The 24,265-nt window shown below is 36.4% G+C and overlaps 1 long non-coding RNA gene across 2 annotated transcripts; it reads right to left on the minus strand.

The window, feature by feature from the left end:
• Positions 1-1,121: 1,121 nt before the first annotated feature.
• On the minus strand, positions 1,122-23,943 carry LOC148126937 (uncharacterized). 2 transcript variants are annotated; one of them, XR_015741745.1, is made up of 3 exons: positions 23,849-23,943; positions 23,168-23,287; positions 1,122-1,671 (listed from the first exon to the last, which is right to left on the minus strand). It is a non-coding gene; the product is annotated as an uncharacterized LOC148126937 (long non-coding RNA). The 2 variants fall into 2 exon arrangements; XR_015741744.1 differs by lacking the exon at positions 1,122-1,671 and adding an exon at positions 22,775-22,865.
• Between the last annotated feature and the right edge of the window lie 322 nt (positions 23,944-24,265).

Raw genomic sequence — 24,265 nt, forward strand, 5'->3', positions numbered from 1 at the left:
GATTAAATTTAAATATCACAGACTTAGAAGAGGATTCACTATGTCAAATACTCTGGTCTCTGGTAAAGCTTTGTAGATTACATCAGAATTATAGCCTGATACTGCTGTTAATTAATGAAATATGTAATGGTTGTATATTAACCATGCAGTTGTCTAAAAATACACATGTTCCAGGTTAACAGCATTTATTACACATTTATTACTATGCTACATTTAGTAAAGGTGAACTGTAAAATGAACTGCTTGCCACAGTTCCCACAAAAACTGTTCAATGATTTTATAAACAGCAGTGCATGAAACTATATCTAACATATCTAATAGTGGCACTGATATTTTTTTAAAGTCTGATTGACCAGCAATTTGGAAAAGAAATAATTCTTGGATACTGCCAATAATATTTATTTATTTCCTGATAATCCTAGTGAAGATACACCAAAAACTCTCACTTCAGACACTTCTGTCTCTCACTACAGAGACTGCTTATCATTACACTTTTTTTGACATATCTTCCTGAAATCTTCCTACCTGCTGCATTTCCATAAGATAACTCCATCAAGAATTTTGTTTTTGCATGGCATGAGAGCAACAATGATTGATGGTGGTAACTAACTTAAGCAGCAGTGTAGATTCTCTTCTCCCTCCTACCTGATACTTATGATGGAATTACTGTAGCAATTCTTTAATTTTTAATTTTTTACTGGCCAAGTGAGATTGGGCACATATAGAATTTATCTTCTGTGCATAAGCTCTCAGTATACAGAAAAATACATTCATTAAGAATCATAAGATACAACAGTGATAGTCATAGGATACTAAATAAGCAATCAAAATCATACTAGGAAACTAAATAAAACATAATGTAAAGATACAAGCAACAAGGTTATAGTCATAAGTAGAGAAAAAGTATAAAGATGCTTAAATAAAAGATGCAGAGATAATGGTGGTTGGTTCTTATGCTCCCTTTCATGTAGTTTGAATAATAATAACAACACTTATTACTGAACAATTCCTAGGTCCTTGGTTAGGACTCAAGCTATCAACCAGCCCCAAAGGCTGTGATTCTCACTAACGATTAACTAATAACAACAACAAATTATTTTTTTAAATTTTTTCTTAATTACTATTTCTTAATGGTAACCATTTACAGTGGTATTTTTACCCTTGCATATTTTTGAAAGATTTTAAAGAAATTGCTACAATTTTGCTTGTCTATTTATTTTATTAGGCTTATATGCTCTTCTGAGTGGCTTATAAACATATATAATATATACCTCTTTACCCTTTACGTCCCAAAGGTCTGCTAAAATAAATAGTTCTTGATGGCTTTATGAAATTTATCAAGGTTATAACCCATTTCATGTGAGGAAGAACCCTGTTTGAGAAGCCCTGACATAGGGAATCCTTACAGGTGGCATTTATGAAGGATGAGAACCTGAAAGAAACCTTATATTACTGACTTCAAAGGACAGGAAGATAACATTGGGTAGAGGCATTTCTACCCTGAACCCATGAAGGGCTTTACATACATCAACGAGCACCTTGAATTGCACTCAGAAAAAAATGGTAATCATAGCAGTCCTCGAAATAGAGTTGTTACAAACTGCATTCTGGATCATCTGAAGTTCTGGGTGGTCTTCAAATTTAGTCCCATCTACAGCACACCTGAGTAATCTAAATGGGAAATAAGGCATAAGTGAGTGTGAGCAAAGCCATTCAGTGCAGAAAAGTTCATAACCAGTGAATAAGGTGGAACTATGAAAAACCCCTCATAGTTGCAGCTCCCATCTGCTCTTCAAACAGAAGCTATGAGCCAGGAGCACTCCAGATTACAACCCCCCCCCCCCAAGTCCAAAGGTGAAGATGGGATCAGAGGACTTTTCCACTCAAAACCACTGATTTACTGGGATTGAATTTGAGCAATCCAGACCCTCACAACCACCAGGCACTGGAGCAAAATCTTCACTTGTGTCTTCTGTTTAGATAGAGTCAAGGTAAACAGCCAAATTACTTCTATAGAGAGAATGATAACTTTGACACATCTAGGCAAGAACTTTTACATAAAGGGGAGTAATACATCATTCAGACCCAGCTATTACTTATTCAGTCAGTGGCAGAAATTCACAAACACAGTGCAACATAGATTACAGGTGATTTCTTTTGCTTGGAGCATGCTACATTGTACATCAGATGTACAATGAATAGTTATTCAAAAATAGTAAATAACTTCTGCACATTCCTAATTATGCCCAGGAAGTCAAAATGATTAGTTTTAAGAGGTATTTCTCATTGTATAGAGATATTAAAAGGAGTATGGAAATAAATATACTCTAAACTGAGGATTTTTTGGTGCTCTCTGAGCGTGGTTGTTACCTAATGATGTTACCTAATTTGGGTAATGAAACATCTGCAAGAAAACAATCAAATTTGGAGAGCTCCAAGGATCCCTCATTTCAACACCGAGTTACAGATATTCTAAACCAGTGGTTTAGAATATCTAAATATCTCAGATCAGCAGTGGTGGGGGGACTGTATGGTTTCACACATGCACCTGCCACTTGTGCAAACGGAGCTTTGTGCATTCACATGCTCACCTGCTGCTTGTGTGGCCTGGTTCCCAATAAGCTGTGGACTGGTACCAGTCCGTGGACTAGGGGTTGGTGACTCCTGCTCTATAAACTATGACATTGGTCATAAAAAATAAAAGGAAATAATGAACATGAGTTAAAAAGTGGAAATATAAACCAGTGAGGCCAATACTCTTCTTCATAATCAGAAAAATTTCCCACTGACTGATTTTGTCTCCCATGTCTATGGAGATTCTCAGTTATCCAGGTCATGATTGTCCCAAAGCTGTTTTTTCAAGAGGCAGCTGGACTTTCTGGTTTTCCTTTGAAAAATCAGAACGTGCCTACCATCCCTGTCTTATTGTTTCTTTTTTATTCGTATCCATTTCGTGTATTCATAACCATGCTTATATCTATTATCTAATACTTGCTTGACAGATAAATAAAAGAAATAAAAGATGTTTTGCTTCTCATTCAAGAAGCTTCTTCAGCTGGAAACAAACTTCAAAGAAAAAAACAGAAATTACAATTGCTTCTTTTAAAAAGCACCTTCGGGTTTAGTTTCCAATGTTGAAAATTCATCCCAGTTAATAAGGCATTGATAAATTGTGAGATCATAAAACCGATTTAAAGACAAAAGTAATCATTTAACTGTTGCACACTCCTTTTTAGTATAGCACCAAAAGATTATTTCTGGGAAAGTCTCATTGAGAGTTTGTCTGTAAATCACACCAGCTATAGCCTTTCTTTAATAACAGAGCTTGATAAATGAAGTTCTGTAATTAGGTTTCTGTTTGGTATAACTGTTGAATTGTATTAAAATATTTTCATACAAGTCACACAACATCACAAAATCTGTTGTATCATAAAGCCTACAAACATGAAATTAGGCACTTATGGAACATTTGCTCTTTGCTTCTAGGTGCTCACTAAGAAAGGATTTTTCAAAATGACCATCAGAACCTTAGTATTTCATATATTATTATTAACAAGCTGTGATGCTAAGGAGTTCTACTCCCGCTCCCCATCTGAAAGAAAATCTGTTCTAAATGAAAAACACAAGCAGAGGAGAGGAGTTTCAGTTTCACAGCAGCAACCAGTTTTAGTACGGAACAGTTGATCTAAGCCACACCCAAGCTCCTTGCTGTCCCCTTGCTCACACAGCAAATACTGTTTCAATTTCCGTGTTTCAGTTTACAAACAGCCCTCAACTCTCTCACTCACTGACAGTATGCTAGCCAGATGAATACCGATGGATGCTGGTTGGCAGAAGGACAATTTTTCCCCTTATTTTCCTCCCCAAAAACTAAGCCTGATCACATAGTTTCGTAGCAAAGCGCGGGTATAGAGCTAGTTTTAAATATACATTGAATAGAATTGAATATATTTCTGAAGTTATACTTTGAACTCTTAATGAGAAAAGTTCTAAAATAGAAAACCATAATTCTGTTGGTGACACATGATGGATCTTGGAATGCAATTAGAAGGTCTTCACGGTCTTCCTTGTTCTTGGTCTCATCAACCAACAATTCAGCAAAATTATTTCATTAATTGATTCCATAACCTTCTGCAATTATTTTACCCATGATGGGGATTATTTCATTTTGGAGTTGAGGCTTACTGTATTTGACATTCACACTGATCCTTAAATTTGTTTTTACTGTTTCTCATAGAAAACTGAAGTACTGTAATTGCAAGAACTACTTTCATTTACTTTTAATTTTTCACATCGTTAGTTAATCCTGAAAGACGATTGACAAACAACAAAAAATTGAATTGCTTCAGCAATATGCTTTCTATAGTATATTTTATTTTCTATAACTTCATTGTACATTTTTTTCCCTGAAGGGTTTATCCTTTGTACTTTTAAAAAAGGTTAATTTTCACTTTTTTGCTGCAGAAAATTATCGGTTCCATTTTATGGACTTGTGACTTTACATGTAGGGTTCTCCCCTCCCCTCTGCCCTTTGCCTTTTTTCTGCTGCCTGTTTCCTGTCAACTTATCCTGTCTTAGAAATGCTGAGTCAGAGCTTACAACAAGGCATTTCCTCCATACAAAACAAAATGCAACATCTCCACCAAGTGAATACTCTGACATTCCTGTGATTTGCAAATCATGTGCAAATGGTCAGAGAATGACATCTTTGGATATGATTTAGAGGTCCCTAAATCAGATGATACGTAAAGAGGAAAATACCTATTTATTTATTTGTCTAATTTATGTAGCCATCCGTCTCTATGAGTTGATTTTCAGTTGAGTTAAAGCAGCTGATAGAAGATGAAGGGTTAGATTCTTTCTAAAGCAGCTGATAGTAGATGACGGGTGAGATTCAGCATTTTCATCTCTTAAAGAAGTTGCCACTTTTCCTTTGATAGTAGTTACATGATTAAATTTATTCTAGCGAAGTGAAGATGATTTACTTTAAAGTCACAATAAAGGCAATAATAGAGCTGAATAAGGCTCTGCATTTAAGAACGAAGTAAATATTGAATTTTTAAAGCTGCACCTGTGCCAGAAGCTTCACAGTTTACCAATCTTATCAATGTCAAGCACAAAATCATAGGGTGCAGAAGCCTGGGCTGACTTTATGATCACTTCACAAATAGGCCGGTAAAAGTTGATCTTTTTGTCTTTCTCAAGCATTTCTCACAGAAATATTATTGTGACTGGCAACAGTTCAGCTGCTCCTGAATGTCTACAGTGGAGGCAAGAAGAGCAAATTATGGCATAGGTCAGGAATGTCAAACTCACAGCCCGTGGGCCGAATGCGTCATGAGCTGGCCATGCCCACCCCTAGTTTAGCGAAGGGGAGAAAAGTTGCGATATATCACGTGACGACAACATGTCATTGCGAGGTTGATACCTGGCATAGGTTATTGTGCAGATCTCATGGTATCATCACAGCTTTCATCATGCAAGAACCTAATTTACACCAGGACATCATGGGACTCAAGTTATATAGTCACCGTGACTATTGTTTCAAAGGCCTGTGATAGTGGGGCTTTTCTTTCAAAGTCCTTTCCAGCAGTCACTTTGCCTAGCACTTTTTCTGCCCTAATTATTTGTTTAAAAAATGGAGAGCAAGGTGGAGAAAAAGTAGGGATCTTTCATCCACCTAGAGGTTTATGGTTTTGCATCTGCAGTTTTTGTGAATGAATTAAAATTATTAGAGGAGAATATCTCTCCCAGTCAGAAAATTTTATTAATTGCTGGAGAACCATGAAAACTTGGGTTTTTGGCATGCTTTTTGAAATAGCCACAGCAAAAATAAAAGAAGTAAATCCTTGGTCGACGGAAACAGTATCAAGAAAAGAGCTAGTTTCTGCTGTACTCAGTTACTTCTGCGATAAAATTTTCTTTGATAAGTAGATTGTAAACTTTAAAAAACTTCAGCCTTTAAAAGTGTGTGGTTTTATCTTCTATCCAAAGTACTGAACTATTGGCAACATCATTTGATTCCTTAAAGACAAAGTCCTTTATTTGTGGCAAATAAGTGAAATAACCTTTGTATTAACAAAAAAGCATTTGTGCTAGGACTACTGATGGTGAAAAACTTTTGATGTCCATTTAGAGACAGAAAATATTTCTTTTGGTGGTTAGTATTTTTTTTCCCCAATCTTGAAACATTTTCTCTTGCCTAGGTCAGTCATTGCTTTTTGTGTTTTTTTTTTTTTGTAAATAAATTGTTATCCTTTTGAACTGTAATTCTTGGCTGAGTTAATCATTTCCCCTTGCTGCTGTGAAGCTAATGAAAACCCCTTTTTTTGTGAAAATCAGGGCGAGAATGTGAGCTAATTAGGTAATTAATCCCTATTTTAAAGTTAGAAAGATCAATTGCATAAACCAGAAAAAACTACAGTGCATATGTCTGCTATACATGTACCATATTTTTTGAATCTTAAATCTATTTTGAACTTTTTTTTGCCTCCAAAAGAATTTATATACCCGTGAGAATATAAAATTCCCAGAAACACCATTGGAATCAAGTTTTACAACTTTATTAAAGGGAATCTGCTGATTGGGTAATGCCTAGATTTTTTTAGATTTATTATTTTTAACAAATATTTCTTCACATACTAAAGTTCTATCAGATTAAATTCTGGAAGACTGAGTTGGAAAATTCCATCATCATGTGCTTTATCACATTCCTAACAGACAAGAAGCAGCAGGTGAAGCTATGCAGAATCATATCTGATACCTGTACTTTCAGCACAGGGCCCCCCCAAGGCTGTGTCCTTTCTCCACTTCTCCTTATATACCAATGACTGCATGTCAAACGATCCATCTGTTAAAATACTGAAGTTTGCTGATGACACAACAGTGATTGGTCTCATACGAGACAATGATGAATCTGCATACAGACAGGAGATTATACAACTTGCCTCGTGGTGTAACCAGAACAATCTGGAATTGAACATACTCAAAACTGTAGAAAAGATGGTAGACCTTAGAAAAAGCCCTCCCATACTACTACCTTTTACAATACTAGACTACACAGTATCAGTAGTAGAAACCTTTACATTTCTAAGTTCTACTATATCACATGACCTAAAATAGACACCTAACATCAAAAACGTCATCAAAAAAGCACAACAAAGAATGTTCTTTCTGCACCAACTCAGAAAGCTCAAACTGCCCAAGGAACTACTGATCCAGTTCTACAGAGGAATTATTGAGTCTATCATCTGCACCTCTATAACTGTCTGGTTTGTTCTGCAACCCAACAGGACAGACACAGACTTCAGAGGATAATTAGGACTGCAGAAAAAACAATTACTACCAACCTGCCTTCAATCGAGGACCTGTATACTGCACGAGTCAAAAAGAGGGCTGTGAAAATATTTACAGACCCCTTACATCCCGGACATAAACTTTCAACTCCTTCCCTAAAAACGACACTATAGAGCACTGCACACCAGAACACCTAGACACAAGAACAATTTTTTCCCTGAAAGCCATCTCTCTGCTAAACAAATAATCCCCTCAACACTGTTCATTTATTACAAAGTCTGCACTACTATTACTGTTAATCTTCTCATCACTCCTTATCACCCACCCTCTCCCTCTTGTGACTTTATGACTGTAACTTTGTCGCTTGTATATTTACGATTTATATTGACATTTTCCTGGTATGATTTGATTGCTTATTGTAATATCATTAAGCGTCGTACCTTATGATTCTTGACTCTTGATGAATGTATCTTTTCTTTTATGTATACTGAGAGTATTTACACCAAGACAAATTCCTTGTGTGTCCAATCACACTTGGCCAATAAAGTATTCTATTCTATTCACTATATTCAAAAAGCATTAGAATATATAAACATTTAATTATAAAATATTAAAAGTAATAGCTAAGTGTTAATCGGGAGCAGTGGTGACCAACCAGTGGGCCAGGGATCACTGGTGGTATGCAAGAAAATGTTGGTGGTCCGCAGAGAAATGTCACCCCAAAGTACCCTCTAAAGCAATTAATCCAGGCTGCGTGGGAACACAAGGCTGCACTGCCCACATGGTCCATGGAAATGCAAGGCTTGTGTCGCTTACATTATGAATAACATGAGGTAGTGAGGGGAGAGGGGAAAGAGTGGACGAGGAAAACTTGTCCTGGCCACCAGGCTGCTTCTTTCTTCCTCTGCTTTTGGCTGCAGGCAAGGAAAGCAGCAAAAGTCTTTCTTTCTCTGCTCCAAACTCCACCAGAAATGAGTCTTTAAGACTTTGCAAGGCATCCTGCTCCAAGAAGCTGTGCCGGCGTGACCAGTCTCACAAGGACTCATTTCTGGCAGAGTTTGGGGGAGAGAAAGAAAAACTTCTGCTGCTTCTGCTGCTTTCCTTGCATGGAGCCAAAAGTCTCTCTCTCTTTCCCTCTCCCCCTGAGAATGGAACTGGAGACGGTATCCTGTGATCCCAAATAAAGAATGATTGATTGGGAGGAAAACAGGGTGGGAAATTTTCCTGCAGACTTTTTTTTGGGATTTTCCCAGGGTCTCTGGTCCACAGGATTTAAAATTATGAGTTTGGTGGTCCCTGAAGTCCAAAAGGTTGGCGATCTCTGATCACGAGGATTTCATTATGTGTCACTCTAGCACTGCCCAATCTGTTTTTGTAGACTTGGTGCTCACAGTTGTTATGGATGCTATGACATTCTGAAATGACACCAAAATATTAGCCTATGTAGGATATCTTTTTTTTATCCATCATCTCATCTAATGTGCTAAATGAAACTTGATATTTTTTCTTTTAATAACAATAATCCCAAAGTGGGAGATTTATGTTATCAAAACATGGAAGGTTTTCTCTAGTTCTTTAGAATAAAATTTAGGACATTTCCAAGGGGTTAGAAATAATATTCAAAAGAAGGTAAGATATTATTTCAGAAGATAGCACTGGGAAAAACTAGCAGATAGTTCAAAAACTCAGATAATATATAATAAGCAAGAAACAAGTGTATATTTTTGGTAGAGAGTTGATCGGTTTAATTAAGGAGTACAATCTTTATAAGATCATCTTTAGAGGTGGCACACAAATTAAATGCACTGAAATGTTATGAAAACATCTGGTATCAACATGCAGAAATGAAGAAACATGTAATACAAAACAACTTCTGGTTGGGTAAATGATAGATTGGAAGGGACTGTCAAATCCAATCATGTTTGATCTCCATCAGTCTTTAGCCAATACACCTTTTTAAATTATTTTTCTTTAAGATCCCAGAAAGAGGTTTTGAGAAAAAAATTATTTCAAGACTATACTGTAATTGGTTTAATAAAAAAGTATAACTATGAAACGTATTTTCAAAACATATGAACTTAAGTTAACATGACCTTGTATTCAAACCCAGTATGTTTTGCAATATTATTAAATTGATAATTATTTAATTGCTATAGTTAATTGTTATTTGAATTGGAAGCAAAGAAACAAATGTTCAACTGTTAGTCTTACTAATACAATTTAAATATGGGTGGAATTCCAGAAAAATTGGAGGAGAGCCAATCTTCTCTTTTTGTGAAAACCTAATATGTGAACTATTAACTTGCGGGAAGGTTATCAGCTGGTTATCAAAAGAACATACTGAGTTCCACCTCTCCTTTTCAAACAGTTCAGCTTTTCCATTTATTGTAAAGTTTCTCATATGTATTGTAAGATAAAACTGGGAAAAATAGACTCTAAAGCTTTTATTGGGAAAGAGGATAAAAGTCCTAAAATATGTTCTTTCCTGATTACACCATGTAAGTTAAACAAGACAGAAAAAAAAAGAACTTTTCACCAGAAAGAATGGCTCAGGAGGAGATCTTCAGCATTTCAGTAGTAGCCCAGTGGTCTTTATGTATAAATTTGCAAGCAGATAGTGATATTGCAGATGCAAACTCTTATTATTATTTCAAGTCTGGTTGAAGAGGACTAAAGCTTCCCATAGTTAGTTAACAGCCTGTTTTCAGTTTTAGACTGTCAATGTATGTTTATATTGAGTTCATAATTAGATATACATTTGGAGTCTTTTTTAAAGTTAAGTTTATTTTGAAATATTTAAGGAATAGAATAAACAAATTCATACATACACACACACACACACAGAGAGAGAGAGAGAGAGAGATAGGAGACATGGCTACACAGAAAACAAAACATCAACAAATAACAGGACATATAATAAGACAATCTGGCCTTTTGCTTCAGTTTCAAACTCTTTTTATTCTGGAGACAATTATTGAAAGAAATGTGTAATTATGTATGCAGATATAGCATATCCAGATTTAGAAATAGACTAAAGATATAGCAAGAATTATCTGCTGAAGGCCAAAATTTGCCATGCCTGATATATTTCTTGATTGCCAGAAGAATAAACATGAACCTTAAGAATGGAGGGTTTTTAAGACAAGTGACAGAAATGGAAATACTTATACAGAACTTAAGATCCTATACATCACATATAAAAATTGCTATTAAAATATGACTTGGAGACAGAACAAGTTAAAGGCTATATGACAAAATGGATGCATAATTTTTAAAAAACAATTACACTACAATAATAGGAACACTTGTGGAGAATTCAGTAAGATTTATTCCAATCTACAATTTATTCCAATCTATAAAATGTTTTACAGATGGTATAGGTAGTCATTACTTAATTCAGTGACGATTAGAAGCTATAACAAGGTTGAATAATGAGACTTGTAGTTACACCTATCATATCATACCTGATGTCATATGACAACCAGGGTGCACAATCATGTGATAACCATTTGCAGCCTTATAGCTAGCTTCCAAAAAAGGGGGAAAGCCAGCAGGAAGTAGTAAGTCAGTTAATGATTACAGCTGCAACTGATAAAGTTGGGCACAGTCACTTGATTTTTCACTTTATAACAATAATGGATTTGCTAGTCCCAATTGCAGTCAGTAAATGAAGACTTGTAGTCCTCATTTTGGACCCTGTCCAAAATTACAAAAATAGATGGAAAGAAGAAATGCTTGCTCAGGAAGTTTAGTACAATCTGCTTTACGATGTAAATACTAAAATACTCTATATGATATAATGTTAGAATACTATTATATATTAATGCTGTAAAATACTAACAATACAACTATGTGGAAATGTTATAGCAATCACTGTATTTACAAGTTTAGAAGCTCTAGTGTTATTATGATCTCATTCATACATGTTGGTCATGGATGTGAGACCCAAGTGGCATGTTGATGTAACTTGAATTGTATAATCCAAGCACCGCAAGAGTATGTGATTATTCAAAAGTGATTTGTCACCAAAACTGTAGATCAAAATAAAGAGGTAGAGTTGATATGTTAACAAGGACATGCATTACTATGTGTTCAGTGAACCAGAAGTCGGCTTTTCAGCTGCTTAGTTGTCATGGTCTTTATCTGGAACTTCCTTTTCTTGAGAAGCATTTGTTGCTACACCAGGTAAATATGAGAAGATAGCATTGAAAAAGCGAGAGAGAAGGAGACCATAGGGAGGGGTGGGGGGAGAGAGAGAGAACAATAAAAATGAAACCATGAAATAAAAGTGTAGATTGTCTTAATCATGATTTATTTAATCAGAGTTTTTTTAAAATAAACCACAGTTGGCTAGGTTTATTCATACAATATGCCGATCCAAAGGAAATAATGTTTTGGTTTAAGGTGATGTTTTCACTTAGCCAAAGTTTATGCTACAGGATATTTAAATGGAGTCATGATATTATAAAGGCTAATTATTTACTGGACCTCATATGCCACTCCAGTCCAGGAGAACTCTATGCCTTGTAATACTCAGAAGGACATAAGAGCTGAGCAATTACTCTATTGCCATGAAATTGTTTTGAAGCCAGATGAACAGAGAAGGGAATAAGATCTTAGCAGGCATGCTTTTCAGCCCAGAAGTCCCTGCTTGCCAATTTCCAGAGACAGGATAGTATTTCAGAGTGCTGAAGACATCTGGAAGAGGAATCAGGGTGTGTAAAGTCATCTCATTTTTGTCCTTGGAAAACATCTTTTGGTGTAGTTAGAAATTACAAGCGTAGGGTACCAATGAAGAATGTTTGCCCATTGGGAAGTAAAGTTTCAGTCAAATAAAGCTGGGCTAGTTTTGAACAGGTTCTGGGCAATTTGCCAGGAAAATACTGAGCTGGAAGACTTGGGAGCAGTGGTACAGCAAATAGTGGCAAGAGAAGGGATAGGATGCAATTAGGTATGCAAAAAAAAAAAAATCATAACTCAACTAATGAATAAAAATCGGTCCTTAGCATTTGCTCCACGATGACATAAAACTTTTCCTCAATGGTTTATGAGAAAAATCAAGAGTCCATGGTGTTATAGTTTTATTTAATGACTTATTCATTAAGGTAGCTATAAACAAAATAAATAGGACTTTGCTTAAATCAGCCCATTAGTCCTTTCAGAACTGTCAAATCTATTCTAATTGAAACTTCTTATCTAGTTCTTTTATCCAAAGCTAATGGAGACTGAATCTGAACCATTATTGTTAGTTATTTGGATGTATAGTATATACTTTATCACAGAATTGGTCCTATAAGAAATGGAAATTGTTGCTCAGATAAGCATTCAAACATTATCACATCTCTCAAAAATCTCCCCTCAGTATTGTTTGGATTTGGAAATGAAACATAACAAAGTACTATATAGTATCTTCCATAACAGAAGTCAGCCACTTGATTAGTTTTGCAGTATCCCTCCATATGGTACATTCCAAATCAAGGTACTCCGTCAAAATTTTACACATGCCCCAAATTTATCATTCTATCATAAAGAAAAATGGAAAGGTAGTCTTAAAAGAATAACAATTACTAATTTAGATTGTGCAAGTTGTTAAGTGACTTCGTTGGAGAGTAATTCATAATTTCCTGTGATGGTTTATGAAAACTGCCTCAATTTTCCCCCAGCAGGTTCTGGATGCAAAGTGATCCACCAGTATGGCAAACCATATTCTCCAATTCCATAACTTATTCCCAGAAGAAGGTAGAAAGCATCTTTAATTTAGACTCATTCCCCTCCCAAACAAACAGGCATCATCTATTGAATATATTCTATGAATAGAGGCATTCTGAAATTTTTTTGTTTGAGCCAAGGTAGGGTGGTTTGGCCATAAATCAAAAACAAAGCAAACAGTATCCTTTACAGCCCCCCCCAGCATTCGAATGAATAACATGAAGACTTTATACCAACGCTCAATATAAGTGGGTAACAATATGCTACTTGCAGTAATGTTTATCTGACCTTGATGGAATGTTCTGCAGAAATAAATTCCTGTAATAAGGTACTGAATAATACAGATGAAAATCTCCAGCAACATCACAATATAATAAACTGCCAGGAAGAACTTGCATTTACCAAATCATAAGTGCTTTCTGTACGTTTATCTTTATAAGCTGAAATGGTTTGTGTAACAATTGGTTTATTTTCTCTATAGAAGTAAGGCATTTTTACCCTCACCTTTTGGGACTTGGTCCCATAATTTGTATTTCATTTTCTATTCTCCCCACTGGCCTCCCCAATGAGGCCAAAGTGTAAAATTATCTCTAGCAATTTTGATCCAATTTTTGTGAATTCGGAATGCTCAAACTTACATATCTGCTAACGGGGATGGGGGGAAAAACCCATTCCAACTTGTTTACAGTAGCAGAGAGACAAAAGGAGCACAGGGTGACTTTAGTTGCAATATTAAATATCAACAAGCCCCACATTTAGTACATTCAGTGGTCTTAACAATTCTCAATAGAGCAGATAAATATTCCTCTAGTCCTAGAGTTGCCAGAAATATAGCCCTCAGATTACACCCTGCAAAATAACAATTCAGACCTCTAATAAGAGCAATATGTTCTTCTCCTAGTAGCCCAAGCGTTAGAAAAGGGAAGAACAGAGACAAGAGTTAAACAAAAGTGGGTATCCATAGCAGAAAAAGAAGTATGGCATTCATCTTTGACCACATTCACCACTAACCAGAATGTGACTCTGCCAAATAATGCTGGCAAAGTTCAGTATGTTTTCTGTATTCCAATATTTGAAGGGCTGCTACACAGAGGAAGGGGTCAAGCTATTTTCTAAAGCACCTGAAGGCCAGACAACGAATAATGGATGGAAACAGAGGTGGTATTCAACAGGTTCTGACCAGTCCTGGAGAACCAGTAGCAGAAATTTTGAGTAGTTTGGAAAACTGGCAAATACCACTTCTAACTGACCCTGCCCCCATCTATTCTCTCCCTCCTGAGTCCCAGCTGATCAGCTGAGTCTTCCTTTGTTCCCCTGCACAGGAGAACAGAGCTGGAAAGCAGGTTAATTGGGTGGGAAGGGAATGGATTTTTGTAGTAACCTTCCCCCATGAATGGGGAGGGAATGGGGATTTTGCAATATCTTTCCCCTGCCATGCCCACCAAGCCATGCTACACCCACCAAGCCACGCCCACAGAACTAGTAGTAAATTTTTTTGAATCCCACTGCTGGATGGAAACTGAACAAGGAGAGATTCAACCTGGAAATAAGGAGAAACTTTCTGACAATGAGAACAATCAACCAATGGAACAGCTTGCCCTCGGAAGTTGTGGGAGCACCATCACTTGAGACTTTCAAGAAGAGATTGGACTCATCTGTCAGAAATGGTGTAGGGTCTCCTGCTTGGGCAGGGGGTTGGACCACTAGATGACCTACAAGGTCCCTTCTGACTCTGATTATCTGTTATCTGTAATCGTTTAGTAGCCGTTTCCAATTTGGGAAGGCCTATTATACCCCACACCTTTACTACATCAGATAAAGAACACCTGAGATGAAGCTCATTATAAACATTCCTCTCCTCTCCCTTTTTTTCCTTCAAACACACATTCTGGCCACTGTCTGCTACAGTGGATAACCTGTAGGACAGGGGAAACCCAACTTGAATTCTTTAGCCATTGAAAATATTTGGATGGACAAGGTATTCTGTCTCCGCCCAACTTCTAAAATTGTGGAGGAAGGCTGTAGGAGGATTTGCTATGGACATCATCCCACATTTTTTGGTTTCTTTTTCTGGAGGAAGGGAAGTGGATGTAAATCTAACAAATATTTTACAGATGCTTTTGGACTACGAATATCATTTACTCAGCTTGGGAGGGGGGCATATCAATAGTCATTGCTGGACAATAAATAGTCATTAATCAAACCTGTTACCATTTCTTATATTGCTTTGCTGGCCTCTTGCAGTTATTTGGATCTTTGCAGCTTAGATATGGTAGGGTACCCTAACTCTTTAGCTCTTGACAGTAAATGCCAAAGGAAGAACATTCTTAATGATAGGTTGCACTCAGAAAAATGGGGCCACTTGCAGTGTTGCTATGCTTTATTCAGTTTTCTGTTATTAACAGTAATCAAGAAAAAAAGTTTTTCTTCAAGAGAAATCACCTTTAAAAAAAATATTGTTCCCTTGAATAACTTCCTTGAATGTAAGGAAGATTATATTCAGTACTCTGAACTACTAGAAACTATTTCTAACCAGATTCCAAAAACTATCAAGGTACAACTATTACTTAGCTGAATAAAGCTATTGTCAACACTACACTGACCTCAGTTTTTCACAATCATAATAAAGGAAGATAATTAGGGTTTGCAAAAGGTTAAATTCTCAAAAAAGGCTGTTTTGAAAGGCTGGGAACAAAATGCCTTGTGTTTTGGAGTTATATACTGTGTTGTTTTAACTCTCTGACATTCTGAAATAAGCTTTAAAAACCTGCAGCATTACTATATTCAGTAATAACCATCAGCATAGAATCCATCCTCGCGACCAGTTGCAAAAGCTAATTCCACTGAAGAGAAAAGTATCCTTCTAAATGCATACAGAGATGGAGAAATAGTTGTAGACATAAGAAAAAGGCTGTAGCTGGTAGATAGATTTATGCTGATTTTGGAATTCTCAGCTATAAAGAAATTGTTTTTCACAGATTGCAATATGTAAATGTGATAAAAGAAATAAACATTGTCCCTGTTTGTGTGCATTGGCTTTTCTTTTCAGGCAGTTCAACAGGCGAAAGATGTACTTCGCATGTATGTACAGAGATGGTTGCACCAAGGTATGCACAGTCCTCGTTGGAATGCAACGTTACTTTTCTGGACCACACCCCAATGCAGCCATTCAGAACACCAGATTCTTTCAGTGTAGAAGCTTTATTATAAACTGCTTGGAAATCCCGAAGGTGCTTTTACAGGAGCAACTTGACTTTCTTGTTCTTTCTTTTGAAGTGGTTTCACTTCTCATCCAACAAGCTTCTTCAGATCTGGCAGGATAGTGGGGAATGGAAGGATTTATATTCCTTGCAGACGACTGGTAATCTGCATCCTTTTAGTGGGTCATTGAAGCACTTGGAAATTTCCAGAGGGAAAATTGCAGATTACAGAAACCAGGAGCACTACTCAGGTGACCCTGAGGACACAGATAAACCTCCAAGAGTGTCAACAACCCTCTAAAAGGATGCAAATCTCCAGCCATCTGCAAGGAATATAAATCCTTCCATTCCCCACTATCCTGCCAGATCTGAAGAAGCTTGTTGGATGAGAAGCAAAAGCTTTTCAAAAGAAAAAAAAACCCAAGAAAGTCTATTTGCCTCCTGAAAAAGCACCTTTGGGGCAACTTTTCATCCAATCATCAAGTGAATATAAAATGGAAGTGACTTTTTTGACCTACCAGAGAATTAACTGTAATAAAAATGCTTAAAGTTTTATTTAAGAAATAATCCCCTTGACCATTTTTTCTGGAGGTTGATAGGTAGTTGGCATTTAGCATACACTACTAACCTACCTAATTTGTTACTATAGGTTGCAAAACGAAAGAGCATTGCCCTTTTTCCATGTCCCAATTTCTCAACTTTGAAGTTCAGAAAAAAAACCAGGTGATGTTTTCTTCTGAACTTAATATTTTTCACTTTGTGTACCTCACTATGGTGAAAAATGGTGGCCCTTTAAGCATTTTTATTGCAGTTAATTATCTGGTAGGTCAAAAATGTCACTTCTAGTTTATACTCGATGATTGGATGAAAAGTTAGTTCACCCCAATTCCTATCCTCCTGGTTGCAGAGAGGAGTCAAGGTAGGTCTATATGAAAAGAAGAGGCTGCTGTTTGGATGAGACTCGGAAAGTTAGAGAAAAAAATGGAAGTATTGGGATTTGCTTTTTCATGGAATGTGTAAGCTTGGTCTATTTATGCTCAGCCTCTGTTTTTGTAAAATATCGGTAAAATTCCACTAAATTCTTGGCAGGGAAATGGAATCAGACCAATGACAAAAAGGTGTAGTAATTGTTCTGCATTTACAATATGTAGATTTATCATTCTACCTTGAACTTTGATTTTTATTGTCATCATCATTGTTTTTATTTGCACAGAAAAAAATCCAAGTTAATAATTTCTGATTCTGAACTATGTGGCTTAAAACAGAATGTTTATTCTGGCATTCTTTTATGAAAAACCCCAACATATTTGTAGAAGGGGTATCTGCAGTACAATCTTAAGAATGTTTGGTCAGAAATAAAGTCTGTATTATTTAGTAATATTTCACTAACTGAATTCTGTGCTAAATTGCACTATCATGGTTGAAATACATAGAACTGTAGCTTCAGCTTGATCTTTTTTCTGTAGCTGCAGCTAGATTTTTAAAGTAAAATGTCTTCTTATAGTGATTTTTCTGTGTTAGTGTTGGCAATTCATTATGTCCTTAGAGATATCCTAAAAATACAAGTGCATATATTGTTGTTGTTATGAATGATGTTAAGAAAGACAGATTAAAATATCTAATACCCATTGTATCATTGACTCTAATACATTAAAATGAAGAAGAGAAGAAAAAGAAAAAAGGAACAATCTCACTGCAACCATAGAGTCTTTACTACCAAGATTTGCAACATGTACACACTAATATACTGTCTATGATAACTGTCTATGATAAGTGCACCTAACATCATTTTCAGCCTTGGCAGCTAAACATTGGGAAAAAAACCTCTTACATCATTACCCATAATTGCTCATAAAAGAAAGATGCATTTAAACATAATGCCATGGAAAAACAACAGCAGTTCTCTAGAAATGCATCTCATCCTGAGCGTTTGGTTTTGCAAAAAGAATAAAGATAAATATTGAAATAGGCAGATTTACAGGGTGATCTCTAATCTGATGGCAATCTCCAGTTTTGTCTTGGTAGTTCTGTCCTAAAGACTGATGGTTGGATTAACAGAGTGCCTTGCTGGTAAATGCCAGAGTTGTCTACAATAGCCATTACTTTTGGTGGTAGATGAGATTTGGCATATAACATTGAAACCTGGTTGAGCAAGGGCAACAATATTGCCACATCAGAAATTATCCAGCTTGGATTTGAGTTCTCCACTAGCTTTGAAGCCAGGTTAAGGAGGTCAAGTGGCATTGATCTGTTATGACGACTTACCAACTTACCAGGGTCACGATTTTTGGAGTGGAGGTGTAAATGCCCATGTATTATGTTGGTTACTAAAGACAAGAGTTCTGCTGATGTAGTGGCCACCTGATTGCCCATCAGATTCCTTACTTTTACTTCTGAACCTGAACTGACAATAAATAAGTCTCTTGTAAGTTGTTGGGGGATTTCAGTCTCCTACTAAAGCTAGAATGGGAAGGGACCAGAAGTTGATGATCTCCGTGGCAATTATTTCTCTCATAGTGTGGATCAAACATACATAGTTGGACACCTATTTTAGACATTGCCTTTGTTTTAGAGCTGTTATGTGATCTGGATGTGGAGGATATTGCTATCGCTATGACTCTATGACACTTTGCTGCATCTCACTTATATTGGACATGCCATATAAGGGGGATTCACTGGACAAAACAATTATATGTGGAGGAATTTGTGGTAAAAGGAAACCAGGTCACCAAGAACACAGTAGCTGGATGCAATCAAAGCTGGCATCAGCCAGAACATAGAGAAAACAAGCAGTGCAAGATTGGAACATGTGGAGTGACCTGGCCTTTAGAATTGCCAAGAGTCAGACACTGATGAATGGATTACATCATCATCTTCATGACACTTTCCCATAGTCAGGTCACATTCTGGCCTGGGTGCAATGGGTAGCTCCCTGTAGCTTCTGCACTGCAGGATCAATTTGAATGATCTACCCTAAATGTCTCATGGAACTAGATTTCATTTATTTATGAATTCAATTAATATGGAGCCTCACTTCAAATATATTACTCTGTGAAGGTAATAATATTACCCAATTGTTTCCAAGAGGCATTTGGGGAGTTTACAGACTTGTGGTTGACAAATCTACCAAGTGTCTGATTCACTATTAATATAGTAGACAACCTGAGCTCTTGACAAAACTCTTCCTGAGCAGTTTTTCTCTTTCAAACAATCTTGAGTGGTCCCAAGGTTCACCAAGGCCTCTGGAAATAAAATAACAAAAGCAACGTCTAGAGTTCTGGTGGGAAAACAAAACTCTTATAGAAATAAGAGAGGAAAAGTGCCTTTGCTTCTCCCTTATTGCATTGATATATTACTCTCCAATGGTTCAGTTTGGGTGAACAGTTCCCTGATGGCAGAGTCAACCTCAAGAGCTTCTAGCTGGTCATTGTGACTGTGGGTGCAACACCTTGACTTTACACGGTGCTATCTTATTTGAGATTCTTTTTGGCCTTTGAAGATATGGATAGGGTATCATTTACAATGTTCTCTGCCGCCTGTGGGTTAGAAATCTGCACCATCATCTAGCACCATTCTGATTTAAAAGAACACCCAGATCCCAGAAGTCTACAGATGTAGTTAGTTTTAATTGTTCCATCATGTCCAGCAGTTGGCGACTTTATAGGCAAGTGCTTTCCATGTTACCTTGTCAAGTACAGTTTCTTTCAGTTGTTGGATGTTCATCTTTGTATCAGCTTTGATGGTATCAAGCCAGTGAGGTTTTATTTATTTTTTGCTTGCCCCCTCTCCTTGATCCATTCCTAGCATCACTTTTCCAATGAATTTGCATGCGTGACATGGCCAAAATAAATCAGATGTACTCTTGTGCTTCTGATTTTTCTTTCTGGTTCCTAGGAAGTTGTTGATTACTTTGAATGAGCTCATTCATTCAAATCACAACTTCCTAGAAACCAGAAAGATAAGCCAAATAATTTTCTTTGAGTTAATATTTGTGATTGTTATGCCTTCCATGGTAACACTTTTACAAACAGGTAAGCTTTCACGCCATCTTTTATGTTTAACTGTCCATGACATGTTTTCAAAAATACAAGTGTGTTTAATAATACATGTTTCTGGCCATTGGAACAGACACTCCTAAAAAGATGTGGAACTGAAGTAGAACTAACTGACCAATAAATTCTGGCAAGCCAGCCTGAAAAGTTTTACTCCCCTCTCCATCCATTGATTGGTATAGGATTAGAAACATTTACTGTAATTGACAGATGGAGAAAACGGGTGCTCTTCTAATTCAATGTCAGAAGATCTAGCACATCCCTTTCTGTATACTGTAAAATCATTTCTGCATCACCTGATTTTCAGAATGATTTTGGTCAGCCAATAATGGAGATCTGGTTTATGGAAAAGTTCCTTTCCTGGAAAAGAAAATTATGTGCTAAAGTACAGGTGTTTTTTTTTTTTTTTTTGCATGAAGCAAGTGCACCATCTGTTATAATATAAGGTTACATTATTAACAGAAGAATGTGAAATAATGATTTATGAAACTCAGAGCCACAATAGAGAGCTCTAGATTTGTAATTACTGAAAAAGACTGTACACAGCTTACACTGGTTTGCAAATGCTAGATCTGGAATTTGTCAGATCTTGAACACAATTGTGCAATTGAATTGCATCCAACCTCATCTTTGTTTTCACATCAAGGTCCTTCCACTGTCCTTGTCCAACCTCTTGCCTTTGTAAGGAAGTTTTTCAGATAACATATTTAAAATGTCTTATTTGACTGATTTCCTTGATTTAAAGCATGGTTTTCCAACCTTTTTGGTTGCCTGGGTCCCACTAAGTAAAGAGAAATTGTCTTGGGCAGCATATAAAATATATGTTAATGTATATAAATAAGAAATAATCAATTTTTAATATTTTTATTATCTTGTGTGGTTGTATTACTAGCTGTCCAGGGCCACGTGTGGTCTGTAGATTATGCATTAGGCACACCTGATTTAAAAGAAAAGAGAAGGAGTAAGCTTACCTGTCTACCTGCCTGGTTAAGTAGCCAGCTAGTGGGATGGGCAGAGAGAGATTCCAAGGCCTCCTGATAAGTTTGATTTTCTCTTTCCATTTTCTTTTTCTTCTAATGTTAATTTCTCTTTTAAACAATAAAGACTGGATAGTGAAAATGTACTCATTCAATTGGTAATGATTTATTAATTCAATGAAATTCATTCAATTAATATTACATGTATTATTATATCAATGGGTTATAGGTTGAAGAATTGGAAGGATTAAACAAATAAGCATGTTATGCCTCAGGACACCTTGGTTTCTTGCAATGGGTTCCAGGCCAACTTCTAATCTGCTTTCACAAGTCCTCCTGATCAATATTTCAAAGAGATTATGACAACCATCAATTTTGTAATGATGAGTAGTACAAATATATTTTCAATTAGTAAATTCAAAAAGCAGAACTCTTTACATGGTTTTGCCTGGTCTCTATTAATCAGATGTTATAAAATCCTGAGAGGTCTTAGCAGAGGCTGAAAAACGTAATGATGATGAATAATCCTTACTGCTGACTTAGAAGTGGCCGATGGATTGTAATTGGTGGGATATTTTTAGTCTGCATGCATGAGAGGCAAAGGCATGCAAGAGGAAAAAACAGCAAGTTCTGTTTTAGGCAGAAGTAACTTGGTTCTGTTTTAGGCAAAATGCAGGGATTTCACATCTAGACTTTGTCTCACAAATAGACATGTTTTGTTTTCATAACAGAACACTCCTCCTCTGCAACTGCGGAATGAAGTGCAAGGTTTGAGTTTTCAGAAGAAAATAGTCAAGCATTCAAGATAATGTGTTTTGAGTTTTTTTCCCCTTTAACCAGGCCATTGCTTCCAAGCAGTCCTTTAATAGTTTGGACTAGATCAGAAGTGAGAAAATTAGAGATTTAAAATGGTTACTATCTATAGCTTGCAAAATTTCTATTGCTCACTGAAACCCTCAGCTGAAGATAGACTTTCTTTCATTTTAAAGAACAGTTCTTAAAATTCACCATGCATGCTCTCTGGCTAGAAAAATGAAAAAGGGATCCAAAAGATCAATAACAAAATGGACAAGAACAACAAGAACAATAGCAGGACAACCTAAAGAAATACAACAAGAATGCAGCTTGAGTAAAGTAGGTGGATACAGAAAAATAAAGGAAGGTAGAATGAAAGAACTTGTAATAACAGCAGAAATGGTGGAGAAAACAGCAAAAAGATCAAGAACTGGCCAGCATCAGATAAAGATGAACTACATGGTTTTTGGTTGATACATGTGACTAGTTTGCACCTATTCATTGCCAAACAGTTTAACACCACGGTCTCTCAGCCCAATCCAACTCACTGGGTTGTTCCTGTGGAGAAAATAGGGACTTCAGAAGGGTGGAGAAAACAGACAAGCCTCTGCCACCCAACAACCAGACTGAAATATTATTGATTAGAAAGAGAAAAAAGTCTACTAATACTAATAGGTGCCCTGGATGCAATCCCAAAGCATCTGGAACATCACTTGAGCAATAGCAACAAAATCACCACCAGTCCATTGCAAAAGACAGTTTTCCTTGGAACATCTTTAGGTGTCCAACTGGTTGGCTTGCCAAGGTTGCATTGAGTGAAGAGGAATTGTCTTGCACTGCATATAAATATATATAATATAGTTCATGTGTATAAATCACATAACAAGATTAACAACTTACAATTTTGGGGGGCCGTGTTATTTGCTGTCCAGGGCTCCATGTGGACCACAGACTGGGAGTTGAATATGCCTGGCTTACATCTTACAATGATATCTTTAATACCATCAAACAGCATCTGTCCATCCCAGATTTTTGAGAGGTTTTTGATAGGTTGATAAAAATACCAAATCTAGTCTTAAACATCTGTCTGATTGTGCATCCACCACCACCATCAATAATAATGCTTGATTTGACAAACCTTCACAAGGAAAGTTCCCTTTGTAATTTGATTGACAGAAAATCATTTGTAGAAATTGAATTTCAGCATTAAGGAAGTGACACAGTGCTGATGAATGTTGAAATGGGCTTTGGCCAGAAGCTGCAGTTTGAAATGAAAGCAAAGAAGGTTTCCAGGCAAGTGTATATTCATTGTCAATATCAGAAAACCCTTCAGGAATGGGTCGTAAAGGGAGCCACAGTCAATTTTAAAATTAAACCTTCTGTATTGCCTTTAGACTAGCAATGGATGAGAATAAATACAGTCTTAACTTTTACATGCATGTAATTCCTAAACCTAGTGTGAATGTGCATCTCTGTGTTAAAAATTGGATTGTCTGGAATTTTCTGATGTTCTTTGAAACTTAAGAATTTTGGAAATTTGAGTAAGTAACAAAAAATAGGCACGTACAAATGCTGGCAAAAATACCTATTAGAAAAAGAATATATACCATTACAGCATGCTAAGGAAAACACACATTCATTTTTCTACAGACTTTTTCTTTGCTAAAGTCAGAAACTAAGGAAAAAAACAAATTTATGATAGGAAAATGAAAAATTGGATGAGGTCACAACAGGCAGATTTCCACAAACTGCATTCCTGCATACTGAGATCATGCCTTTCAAGACAGAATAGTTTAAAAAGAAAAAGAAAAGCACTCACCTGTTAAACATGAGGTTTTATTGGAGGAGTGGAACCAGTTAAATCTTGCCTAAAATAAAGTGTTGCACCACACATTAAAGGTGAACAGATCCTCAACAAAAGCTTTTAAAATGCTAATTTGTCATCATAACAGACAGTGCTCTTCACCATCAGTTCCATAGAGATAAGACCTGTGTTCCCCTACTAAGAGCATTCCAATTGGTCTTATAATTCCTTTTAAGTTGCCTAATGAGAGAGGTGAGTTCAGGTAACCATGTTCCAGACCACACAATGTTTTATAAATTAAATCTGTCACCTTACATAGCACTTAGAGCCAAATAACAATGTAACAGGATAGCAGTATATAGATCGCTGGACACAAACACGCCTTAAAAAGTAGGGAGTTTATTAGCCACGACCATAGAGTATATGAGGCAT

Source organism: Pseudonaja textilis, chromosome 2 (assembly GCF_049901715.1).
Source record: "Pseudonaja textilis isolate UNSWEBS1 chromosome 2, rPseTex1.2, whole genome shotgun sequence".
Classification (NCBI taxonomy): domain Eukaryota; kingdom Metazoa; phylum Chordata; class Lepidosauria; order Squamata; family Elapidae; genus Pseudonaja; species Pseudonaja textilis.